The sequence below is a fragment of the Loxodonta africana genome, chromosome 5 (genome assembly GCF_030014295.1).
Source record: "Loxodonta africana isolate mLoxAfr1 chromosome 5, mLoxAfr1.hap2, whole genome shotgun sequence".
In the NCBI taxonomy this organism is placed as follows: Eukaryota; Metazoa; Chordata; class Mammalia; order Proboscidea; family Elephantidae; genus Loxodonta; species Loxodonta africana.
Window position 1 is genome coordinate 61,162,460 of NC_087346.1, and position 13,810 is coordinate 61,176,269.

Genomic DNA, 13,810 nt, shown 5'->3' on the forward strand with positions numbered 1-13,810 from the left:
TTCTAGATTTCCCAATTTGTTAGAGTACAATTTTTGGCAGTAATCTGATATGATTCTTTTAATTTCAGTTGGGTCTGTGGTAACATCGCCCATCTCATTTCTTATTCTGGTTATTTCCTTTTTCTCCTGTTTTTCTTTTGTCAGTTTGGCCAATGGTTTATCAATTTTGTTAATTTTTCAAAGAATCAGCTTTTGGTCTTGTTAACTCTTTCAATTGTTTTTGTTTTCTATTTCTTTTAATTCTGCTCTAATTTTTATATTTCCTTTCTTCTGCTGCCTGAGGTTTTCTTTTGTTGTTCTCTTTCTGTTTCTTCAAGCTGTAGGGATAATTCTTTTGATTTTGGCCCTTTCTTCTTTTGGGATGTGTGCATTTATTGACATAAATTGACCTCTGAGCACTGCTTTCACTGTGTCCCAGAGGTTCTGATAGGAAGTGTTTTCATTCTCATTGGATTATGTGAATTTCTTTATTCCATCCTTGATGTCTTCTATAACCCAGTCATTTTTAAGCAGGGTATTGTTCAGTTTCCAAGTGTTTGATTTCTTTTCCCCGCTTTTTCTGTTATTGATTTCTACTTTTATGGCCATATGGTCAGAGAAGATGCTTTGAAATATTCAAATGTTTTGGATTCTGCTAAGGCTTGCTTTATGACCTAATATGTGGTCTATTCTAGAGTATGTTCCATGTACACTAGAAAAGAAAGTATACTTGGCTGCTGTTGGGTGGAGTGTTCTATATATGTCTATGAGGTCAAGTTGGCTGATTGTGGCATTTAAATCTTCTGTGTCTTTATTGAGCTTCTTTCTGTATGTCCTTTCCTTCACCAAAAATAGTGTGTCAAAGTCTCCTATTATTATTGTGCAGCTGTCTCACTTTTCAACGCTGTTAGAGTTTGTTTTGTGTACCTTGCAGCCCTGTCATTGGGTGCATAAATATTTAATATGGTTATATCCTCCTGGTATATTTTCCTTTTAATCATTATATAGTGTCCTTCCTTGTTCTTTGTGGTAGACTTAAATTTAAAGTCTATTTTGTTGGACATTAATACTGCCACTCTGGCTCTTTTCTGATTGTGGTTTGCTTGATATATTTTTTTTCCATCCCTTGAGTTTTAGCTTGTTTGTGTCTCTAAGTCTAAGGTGTAACACTTGTAGGCAGCATATAGATGGATCATGCTTTTTTATCCATTCTGCCACTCTCTGTCTCATTATTGGTGCATTTAGTCCATTTATGTTCAGCGTGATTATACATAGGTATGAGTTTAGTGCTGTCATTTTGATGTCTTTTTTTGTGTGTGGTTGACAGTTTGTTTTTTCCACTTAATTTGTGCTGAGAAGTTTATCTTTATACATAGTCTTTTCCTCTTAATCGTTGTTGATTTTGTTTGTGCTGAGTCTCTAATTTTTCTTGTATTTTATTTTGATGAGTAGGATAGTTGTCTCCTTTGTGGTTACCGTAATACTTACTTCTATTTTTCTAAGTTTAAACCTAACTTGTTTATACGGCCTTGTCTTCCTCTCTATATGAAAAATCTATGACTACATTTCTTAGTCCCTCTTTATTGTTTTAACATTGTCTTCGTTTATATACTAACATCACTGTCCCTGTTTTGAACAATTTTTTAAATCTTGATTTATTTTTGTGATTTCCCTGTCTGGGTTGACACCTGATTGCTCTGTCCTGAGTTCAAGTCTTCGGTTAATACCTGATATTAGTGATGTTATTGATCTTCTAGCCAAAGAACTCCCTTTAGCGTTTCTTGTAGTTTTGGTTTGTTTTTTACGAATTCCCTGAACTTCTGTTTATCTGGAAATGTCCTAATTTCACCTTCATAGTTAAGAGACAGTTTTTCTGAATATAAGATTCTTGCCTGGCAATTTTTTTCCTTCAATGCTTTATATAAGTCATCCCATTGCCATCCTGCCTGCATAGCTTCTGCAAAGTACTCTGAGCTTATTCTTATTGACTCTCCTTTGTAGGTGACTTTTCATTTATCCTTAGCTGCTCTTAAAATTTTCTCTTTATCTTTGGTTATGGCAACTTTGATTATAATATGTCTTAATGACTTTCCTTTAAAATCTACCTCATGTGGCGTTCTATGAGCATCTTGGATAGATATCTTCTCATCTTTCACAATATCAGGGAGGTTTTCTGCCAACTTCAACAATTCTCTCTGTATTTTCTGTTATCCCCCCCCGCCCCATTCTGGTATTCCAGTCACCTGTAGGTTATTTCTTTTGATAGAGTCCCACATGATTCTTAAAACTTCTTCATTTTTTAAATTCTTTTATCTGATTTTCCCTCAATTGGTGTCAAGTGCTTTATCTTCTAGATCACCAATTCTGCCTTTCACGTGCTCAATTCCACTCCTCTGACTTTCTCTTGAGTTGTTTACTTCTGTAATTTTATTGTTATCTTTCTGAATTTCTGATTGCTGTCTCTATGGAGTCTTGCAACTTACTAAATTTTTCATTATGTTCTTGAGTAACCTTTTTAATTTCTTCATATGATTTATCTCAAGTTCCTTGGCTTGTTCTGCACATTGCCTGATCTCCTTCGTAATTTCATTCCTGATGTCTTGAAGAGTTCTGCCTATCAATCTTTTGAATTCTGTATCTGGTACGTCCAGAGAGCACCTTCATCCAGAAGATCCCTGGATTCTTTATTTTGAGATCTTGTGGAGGTGATAATGGTCTGTTTCTTTATGTGACTTGATATTTGCTATTGTCTCTGAGCCATCTACAAGTTATTGTACTAGTTTATTTTATGTTTGTTTACTGTGTCATAGCTTCTTGCTTTGTTTTGTTTTAATATGCCCGAATGGGTTGCTTGAGTGAGCTAGCTTGATTATTTTCTCCTTTGAAGCTCTGATGTCCTGTCCCCAGATGGCTAGAGCTGTTATCAGGCACATCAGTCTAAGAGTCCATTCGCTTTTCTTGTATGAATTCAGCTCAGGCGTCCAGGTAGCTGATCATCAAGTGTGTGGCACAGGCTGGGTCCTACAGTCTTAGAGGGGCAGCGGTGATTGGTGTAGGTACCAGTATCTGGTTGCAGCAGGGGGTCACGTTCTGAACAAGGCAGGGGGCTGAGAACTGTCCCCAAAGTGTCTGTGAGCAAAGCACTTCCTTGTTCCCTACAGTGTACAGGTGGGTGGGTTCTGCAGATGGACAGTGGGCACCCAGTGCTTTTGGTTGTAAGGATTGGGAGATACCAGTTATCCCTGGACCCCTGTTGCTGGTAGTTGGGTGACCTGAGTAGAGCAACCCGTCCTTATGCCCCTGATGTGGGTAGGTGTGTACTCTGTTTAATAGGCAAAGTGGTGTCAAATACCAAACACCCACCTCTCTACCGCACGGCTGAAGCAGTTGCAGTCTGCCAACAATGGCTCACGCTCCCGAAATAGGCCCACCCAGGTCCATGCAGGGGGAAAGGTATTCAAAGTCCACAGACCATTTGTGCCTATACAGGAGCTGCTTCTGTCCTGCGCTCCCCCAGTTAGGTCTTTTCCCCTAATTGTGAATTTAGTCCCTCTCCAAGCCCGAGGGGATGGCTCCAGGCGCTCAACAGGGCTTATCTCAGGCCCAGGGAAATCAACAGCCACTGAAGCCATCTTGGTGGCAGGAGGCATGGTAAAATATACGCAAGTACTTAGCTTTTGCCGAGAGCGCTGCTCTTCTCTAGCTCCGGAGGTGTGAGTAGGCTGTGCGGCTGGCTGCTTCTCCATGAGGAAACTGTGGGTCGAGTGCCGCTATCAGCCCACTGTAGCCGCTCCCAGGAATGATGCATGATGGATCCCAGTGATTTTGGTCTGGTATTCCTCTCCACTTCTGAACCATCTCTCCCTCCCCCTGCTGCTCAGTCTGTTTTCTAACTTTGCGTTTGATGTTCAGGGCTCCTAAAAGCTTGTCATAAATATTACCGCTTCACTTGTTTTTTTGGGTCTTTGTTGTAAGCAGGATAGCAGGAAGCATCTGACTATTCTGCCATCTTGGCCCTGCCTCTCAGGAAATTAGATTTTTAATGCATTATCTTAGGCCCTCATAAAGTTAAAATTCTCTTGATAATAAAATAGCTTAAGAAACAATTAGTTGTTTAAAAAATATGTACATTTGTCTAAGATTATTATTTACAGAAGAGTGCTCAATTTTTGAAATGATCATGAATAACGGGAAACTTTGACCTCAAAAAAAAAAAATTTTTTTTGACCTCAGTACAATCATTGCATATACATAAAGAAATAGAATTTATTTGATCTAATGATTTTAAATATTATGAAATGATATAATTTTAAATAATGACAAATATTTCTGATAAACATATAAATGTTCTTATGTTCTTTCTTGCTTTTTGGTGAAATTTCTATTAAAACTTGTGAGAATTATGTTTCAAGTTGATATATAGAACCCAGAATTACCTTCAAGAACTAATTAACAAAGATGGGTTGATAGTTCCAGGAAATAGACTGTAAGATGCTTGGAGATTCCTTTATAAGAAAAATATCCAGTTGTGTATATTTTAGTTACCTAAATTACACTGCTGCTATTCATAAGGTTTTCACTGGCTAATGCTTTTCAGAAGTAGACTGCCTGGTCCTTCTTCCTAGTCTATCTTAGTCTGGAAGCTCAGGTGAAACCTGTCCTCCATGGGTGACCCTGCTGGTATCTGAATACCAGTGGCATAGCTTCCAGCATCACAGCAACACTCAAGCCCCCACAGTTTAGCAGACTGACAGACATGTGTTGAAGTGTTGAAAAGCAAAGATGTTCTCTTGAAGACTAAGGTTTGCCTGACCCAAGCCATGGTATTTTCAATCATATCATATGCATGTGAAAGCTGGACAATGAATAAGGGCAACCAAAGAAGAATTGATGCCTTTGAATTGTGGTGTTGGCAAAGAATATTGAATATACCATGGACTGCCAAAAGAACGAACAAATCTGTCTTGGAAGAAGTACAACCAGAATGCTCCTTAGAAGCAAGGATGGCGAGACTGTGTCTTACATACTTTGGTCATGTTATCAGGAGGGATCAATCCCTGGAGAGGGACATCACACTTGGCAAAGTACAGGATAAGCGGAAAAGAGGAAGACCCTCAACAAGGTGGATTGACATAGTGGCTGCAACAATGAGCTCAAGCATAACAACGACTGTAAGGATGGCTTAGGACCAGGCAGTGTTTCATTCTGTTGTGCATAGAGTTGCTGTGAGTCAGAACTAACTCAACGGCACCTAACAACAACAAATTATACTAGAAATGATTTTACTAGTTTTTTGATCACTTCAATTTTTGCTTTGATAATTACTTTAACTCTTATTAAAGCCTCCAAACTGAACATATTAAAATAGTATCTTTCTCAAAATCTGCCTTGGAGCATAGGCCTGTCCAAATTTGCCCTTGTTATGCCACCCTGGATGGCATAAAGAAATAGACACACTTGCTGATTAATGAAACCAGGCAGTGTACAGAACTTGCAAGGCACTTTTCGTACTCGGTTTGTTATCTTTACATGATCAAATATAGTGATAATCACACTGAATTTCTATTATTAGCATTTCAGACCTCATTTCAAAGAATAATTCTTGAGCCATGTTTTAAATATCAGTGTTTCTGAAGGTAGGGCAGTGAAAACTGAGACAGCCAAGTAAGTAGGATTTGCTGTTAGATCTCTTAACTACCAAAAAAACACCAAAACCAAACCCAGTGCTGTCAAGTCGATTCCGACCCACAGTGACCCTATAGGACAGACTAGAACAGAGTTTCCAAGAAGTGCCTGGTGGATTTGAACTGCCGACCCTTTGGTTAGCAGCCATAGCACTTAACCACTACGCCACCAAGGTATCCAAGAAAGGGGGAAATAAATGATCTTTTTAAAATGAATAATAATGAAAAAAATTAACAGAGATGTGTAAGATATTTTCTTTTACTTTCTCAGTAGCCTGGGAGAAACTTAGAAATAAACACCTGTAAGAGTAATTCCCCCAGCTTCCAAGTAATGCTATTGTATCTAAACATTTCTATTTCTCTTGGGGAAATAATCACGTTGAAAATGCACTGAAAAATTAAATTGATGCCTTTTCTTTGGCCTCTAAAATTTTTGATTAGCCATAGATAACACATGGGAAAATATTTACCATACATATTTTAACAAGCATTTACAGTACTAATTTTGATATCATTTATCTTCAAAACTTACTAGCATTATGAGAGACATTTAATTGATATACCTAAAGGCAAAGTTTTCTTATATGGAGTTAACTTTAATTTTTTTTTTCTTTTCTTAAATTTACCCCTTTGAAAGTTGTTCTTTTGCAATTTTCAAAAATACTTCTCCTGCCAGTACTTCTGTTAGAAACACAGGAGGGGGGCATGAACTCTGATGGCACACTGAGAATATGAAATACAGTATCACCGGTAAGGAAAACACAAATTCCTCTGCATGCTTTTTGTTATTTTAACTTATAATAGTAATCACAAAAAAAAATCACAACTTACTGTTTTTCCTGGGGATTTCCCAAGGCACAGCCAAAGGCAATCAGTTCCTCCCAGGTAGTCATAAATGCTCTATGTTTCTTTCATTTCTTAAGTATTGCCCCAAGCCGTTTTCTTTTATTATATCCCTTTGAAATGAAGTGAGCCATTTCCCAAAAGAGGCTTATCAAGAAGAAGGTTGACACTTCCAACAATAAGAGCCAGCATGCAATGTGTGTTAATGTGAGGGCCTGAAAGCCTTGATATGCATTTCTCTAATTATTTTAGAGTTCTCATCTCTGCCTGTGTGTTCATTTATTATCAATAGAAATTAAAGTCTTCTAAATGTCAGTATTCTTCACACTACAGAAGGAGGAAAATTAAGTTGATACTGAGGGCAGCCTATTAATTTTATTTATTAATTTTTTTGTAGAGGTTGAGATAAACGTTCTCTTTACATTTAATTTTTTTCTCCTTCTGACATAGATATACCAATTATGACAAAATGTATGCTTTTCACAGAAACATGACAGAGGGGAAAAGGACTCAAAAAGAATGAGGTGACGAATTAAAAAAAAAAAAATCATTCTGTAATACAGACCTGGTAAATACAAATATTCTTCAAAAACCTTTAGTTTCTCTTCAGCAATGGCAGAATTCTCAAACCTTTGCTTGATCCTCAGAGCCCTAGTTGCATAGTGGTTAAGAGCTTGGCTGTTAACCAAAAAGTGGGTATTTTTAATCCACCAGCTGCTCCTTGGAAACTATATGGGGCAGTTCCACTCTATCCTATAGGGTCTTTATGAGTCCTATAGGGTCTGTTCCATAGGGTCTCTATTGAGGCAGCAATGGGTTTGCTTGATCCTCAGGTTTGCTACTAGCTTACCTTTGCCTATCTCTTTAAGTGCACCTATCACTTTCCCAATGAACATTCAGACTCACTGTTAATAGAAATATGAAGATGAAAAGATTCAGTTTGTGGAATATAGGGAGTAGAAAATAATTCTTCTAGGTTTTTGTCTTGATGGGCTAAACTTGAACTACATTTGAGTAAGTTTACATGGGTAATATTCAGAAACAGGGGAGACTTGCGGACCTGAAAGTAAAATGGCCCATAAGTAGTAAGGAAGATATTTTATCAGCACTATTCCATAGAGGAAGAATATAACCTTCCTCAGGCTACAGCATATAGTAAATTGCATTAAATTAAAGTTTTCTCATTTGACAAGATCAAGACCAGATGATTAGCTCAGGGAAGAAAGTCTGTAAAACCAGGGAATAATAAAAAATGTATGCCCATATGCTAAACATTTTATTTTAACCTAAAACCATGGAAGTCCAATAATTCATCTTTATTTTAACATGGGACCAAGGCCTTTTTTTTTTTTTTTTTGGAATGAGAGTCTTCTGTGTGTCACTCTGCTTCCTCTTGCCTAACTACACAGTAACGTATCTTTCTCAAATTCCAGTTTAAATTAATTTAACATGGCCTTATTAAAGATCCGTGCCCAACAATTTGAATGCTGATTCTTTCTATGGATTTACACATTTCCCCCCAAATTTTTCAGGGCTTTCAAGACTTTCTAAGCATTCAGCTTGGCTTTACTCATAATTTACTCTTCTTTTCACTTGTCTATTTATCTGTTTACCTAGCAGTTTATTTAACATGAGTCAGAATGAACTCGATGCCATGGGTTTGCTTTGGTTTAGGATGACAGTAATAATTAAAATAATAATTACAACTAGAATAAACAGGGTTAGGGACAAACAAATCATGGAACCAAGGTAAGCAGACCTACGGAGAAGGACTTACTACCTTCAGTAAGCTGTGGGCATCATGACTTTAATAGAAGAAATGTATCATTTGAATTAATTCAGAGAGTAAGTTAAATTGTGTCTTCCAGTAATGATCTGGAATGATCAAATGAATGCTACATTATATTCAGTACCCATTTTTTAAGATGGGCAGGAAGTTTTATAAAATCATGCACCAGCAAAAAAAAAAAAAATTAATCTTTTGAGATTTATGTGACAGTCTTCAATTATCTGAAAAATATTCATAATTCAGAGTACCTCAGACCCTCTAGTTGGTGAATGGATGGGGTTTTTGCATATATTATATAAATATTGAATAGTTTGTGATTTATTTTTACTGAAAATGTTCTAAATTAACCAGAATGCCTAAGAGTGATTTTAAAGAGAGATATCAGATTTTAATATTTGGCAGTGAAATTCTATCACTTCTCTCATGGGGTAAAAGTTGAAGCTAGTGGCTATTGCAAATTCTAATAAGATAACTAGGGAAATGCCTTTAAATTTCTTCTGATAGTTCATTCCCATGGTTTAGTAAGATCAATATCAAGAACCATGTGTTCACACAGTATTAAAACTAATTATGACCAAAGTAATCTTAGCCAAAGAAAAACAAATGCAGTACAAGAATAGTAGAAATGCATAGATTAGCCACATTTACTTTCAGATGAACTTTTTTTTTGTATTGAATATTGTATTGTACTTTTCTTTACAATGCATCAGTAAAATTCTTTTTGAATCAGAGATCCACCCTCATACTGACAACCAGATTTTATTTTCAGTAATTAAAGCAGCTAAGAATTGTTTTCGACCTTCCGTTCTGCTTTATAAAATGTTAAGTGTCACAACTGCAGTGTGAGAATGTTTCATAGGAAACACACGCAGGATTGTGCCTTTTAAAACAAAGAATAAGAAAACTTTAAGCATTAGAGAACAGTTGGATAATTCTTTTCAGAAAATGCGTTCTTTATTAACAGATAAGTTTGTTTAGGATAATTTTAGGTAAATAATAAGGTAAAGCCAGTTGTTATTGAGAAAATGGCCTATACCTTTAAAATATTAGGAACTAGAAAGACTATAAACTACATACATAATGTTGACTAAAGCCACTATTTATTGATTGTGCAAGCAACTATAATTTTTCCATTACGTATTAAAATAATTAAAATGTGGGAAACATCTAAGCTCTCAAAAAAAAATGATAGCAGCACTTTTTCTTTATGGCTCTTTGTTAATAAAAAATAATTTGTGCTCTCCTGAGGAAGACACGCTATAAATGCAATATAAATGTGCTTTAGGAAAATTACCAGACACTCTCCTGCTCACCCATCATTAGTTTTTCATCCTGGTGGTTTGTTAAAAGTCAGCAGGGCACATACTTATGGTTTTGGGACATGGTAGTATAATTATTCCCTTGTTTCCCTCATTTACTATATTAAAAAAATAAAAAAATACAGTCTGCATTGGAAATAAGCAGTATTCTTATGAAATGGATGGAGCAGGAAGAGACCTTGAACTGGCTTTTCATATTGACAAACAATACTGATTTGAAAATATATCACCATGTCTATATTTTATAAGTACTCAGGTTAAAAAAAAAAAAAAAAGTTTTAATCTCTAGAAACTCCTAATATGGAACTAGAAGAAATTTCTTCTAGTATTTATTCTTTTTTCTAAAAAAAAAAACTCCCTATTTTAATAATTATTACTTTTTTCATCAAACTTTTCACCCTAAATTAACCCAGTTTTTCTGCTTTCTTTTCATCTACATAAGTTTTTGAATCCTCCAATGCCTAATACTTAGCACCATTTCTACACATATCAAATGACACATTCTTGGCTTTTAAAGTGAAAAAGTGGAAACAAAGTTAGATAGCAAAGGGACTCTGCTAGAGGTGTGTGCTAAGATCATCACGATGAAAATGTGGGCTGGTTAGTTTTCAGAGCTCAGTGTCCTCTGAAATATTTTTCAGTCTGTGTGCTGATTTTGTAATATAAATTTCAGGTGATATATATTTAAGAAAATCAATAATTTTAGATCTTACTGTAGGCAGATAAACCAAAATGAATAAACTTGAATTTCAAAAGTTGGCACTAGACTATAAAAATTAAGTGAAGTATATCATGATTAAAATTAACTGGTAGAAAATACAAGCACTTTATTTACATACTCATTATAATTCAATAAAAATTTTAAAATAATAAAGAATTTGGCTTGCCTTTGCCCCCAGTTCCTAGGAGATAGCTTCTAAACCCTTGGAATTTCCAGAACGATAGCAGTGTCTTTGTTATTCATGGAGGGCTCCTCAGGCCATACCTCTAGGGGACTATCTAGGAGTTCCTAGATAGTTTCCACTAATGAGATGACTCAGGATGAGAGCTGGCCAGGCCAGAGAGACCCATTTTATAATTAGAAGGTTGAGACTTTGAGCCACATGAGATCAGCTTGACCTCCAGGGAGGGAAGGGGCTGGCAATTGAGTTCAATCATGTGGCTAATGATTCAATCAATCATGCCTACATAATGAAATTGCAATAAAAACTCCACCCACTGAAATGCTTGAGTGAGCTTCCTGCCTGATAATATTTTTTACATTTTCACACAACAGTGTGCCAGGAAATGTCCTGATTCCACAAAGAGAGGACAATCGATGCTTCCATTTGGTACCCCCCCAGGCATCCTCCCATGTGTCTCTCCCTTTGGTTGGTTCTGATTTGTATTTTTTTCTATAATAAAAGTGTACCATAATTATAGTATGTTCCTGAGCTCTGTGAGTTGCTCTACTGAATTACCAAATCTGAGAGGTTAATGAGACCCTCCAAATGTGTAGCCAGTTGGTCAGAGGAAGGTGGCTTGGAGATCCCCCAAGCTTCAGGTTCTCTGAAGGGACAGCAGTTTGTGGAGGACTGTGCTCTTACCTTTGAAGTTTGGCCTAACTCTGGGTAGTTGGAGTAAGAAATCATTATCAGAATGTTCAGTTAAATTATTGAGACAAATCTCTGAACATCAGTCATAGCTACTTTGATTGCATTTTCATAGGATATGCTTGGGCAAGTAGCAAATCTGACCACATATATTGTGTTATCTTACATGTACTCACACTCAAGCACATACACAAACTTGTGTATATATACACACAAGTATTTGTCACAAGTGTGTGTGTATGTATGTATGTATATATATATATTTAAGATATTTTCACTTTTGCCAATGTTTCCTCCTTACGAAATCACCATGAGCTTGTTTGTAGTATTCCCATTTTACAGATGAAGATGCTAAGGCTCAGAGTGATCAAATTGCTTGGAGAAAGCTTAAGTGCTAAGAATTACTACAGTGAGTAAATATGAAGGTAATGAGATTTAGGCTGTGCTAAGCCGAGCTAAGCCAGACAATTAAGTGTCTATGAATATATATATATATTTTTTTTTACATGTGACAAGGGCTTCAACCCTCATTCCCAGGATTGAAATTTAATAATCACAGTCTTACATAATACCCATTTAGATTAGAAATGTTTTTTAAAAATTGCTCTTGCAATAATGCCTACTTGGGCATAGTAAGAACACATAAGTGTAGCTAGAAAGTCATAGAAGTAAGATGCTTTCAATTTTTTTTTTAATTCTAAAATTAAATGGATAATTAGATCTTTTGGTGAGAATGAAATAAAAAATATGTAAGTACCAGTCAGTACCTAGTATTAGGAAAGTCATAATCTCTTTCTACACTTTGTGTTCAAAAAATTCAAGACCACATTTATTCATTCGTTCATTCATGCAACACGTGTCCATTGAGTTCCTACAATATTCAGGTACTCTTCTACATTTTAGTAATGTGTTCTGTCATGTGTACCTCACTTAAAAAGTATGCCACCACAAATTAAGTGCCCATCAGGTGCAAAACATTGTCAGGTATCATCAAAATAATTAGTATAGTAATAATAATTATAACAGCTAATACTTATTAAAAACTTATTTTGTGTTAGATACTGCTCTGAGCACACTAAAAGCACTAATTATTTTTAATTTCAGAACAACCTTACTATATGGGTATATTTTTATCTCCATTTTCCAAGGAGAAAACTGACACATAAAGAAATAAAGTAATTTGCCCAAGGTTTCAAAATCAGCAAACCACAGGTTAAGATTTCAACCCGTATAGTTCAGCATCAGAGCCCACATTCTTAAACATTACAATATATCTCTCATTTCTGAGCACTTGTAAGTACTTTTCATAAATTATTTTAATCTTCACAATAAGCTTCTGAGTAAATATCCTCTTCATTTCTCAATTCTGGAAACTGAAGATCATAGAAGAGGTTGAATAACTTGCCTAAAGTCATACATGTCTGCCCTACTCTCAAATCTACCTTGCATAGCTTCATTCAGTTCTTTGGTACTACGTTACCCAAGGGCCAGGCTAAGCATATCTTTAGGTCACTAGCAAAATAAACGTACCAAGGAATGCAAATATATGTTTAACAAATTGCTTATTTGCCATTTAAGCAAAAACAGAAATACATCAACATAGTCATCTCTGGGGGAAGGAGAAACCAAATTTAATTGAATTCCCTTATTTTCTGATTTTATTGCTTCATTTCAATTACGTATTGGTGACAGAGCAAGGCAATTGTGATAAGATGCTACATTTTTCAGTGCTCAGAGCTTCTAAAAGCCTTAATCTCATTTAATATTCATAAGAGTTACATGAAGTAGTGTTATTTGTGGCAAAAGGGAAGCTGAGAAAAATTCAATAACTTGCTCAGGTTCACATGACGAGTAAGTAACAGATCCATAATGTAACTAAAGAAATTCTTACTTCAAAATCCAAGTTCTTTCCAAGATATCATGCTGACAACTACTTTATTCAGGGATAAAACACACACACACACACACACACACACACACAAAATAATAATGGGGAGACTTGAAATCATCAGAAGAGAAGAAGTTAAAAGAAATAAAGTGGTTATCCTGGGGAAGAGAAAATTTAAGGAGGATAGAACTGTCTTCTGGTGTATAATGCATTGCCATAGAACTATAAGACAGAAGAAAATTTCTATCCCTAAGAACCAGGAGTAGCAGTAAAAGGTGGAAGAGTTAGTGACAGATTTTGAATTGATGTAATAGCTTTATTGATGGCCAGACCTATTACCAGAGGTGTTTGGGTAGAGACTGGAGAACTGCTTGGGTGTGATGGAAGGACTATACAGCATTAATGGTAGGAGCAACGTATCTAGAACACTGGCTAATAAACATGGTTATATTTTCTTTTGGGCTTTTTTTTTTTGCATGTGATCTCAGTTATTTTATTTATCTTAGACTTTTTTTTATTGTACTTTAGATGAAGATTTATAGAACAAACTAGTTTTTCATTAAACAATTAATATACATATTGTTTTGTGACATAGGTTGCCAACCCCATGACACATCAACAGTCTCCCCTTCTCAACCTTGGGTTCCCTATTACCAGCTTTCTTGTCCCCTCCTGCCTTCTGTCTTTGCCCTTGGGCTGGTGTGCCCCTTTAGTCT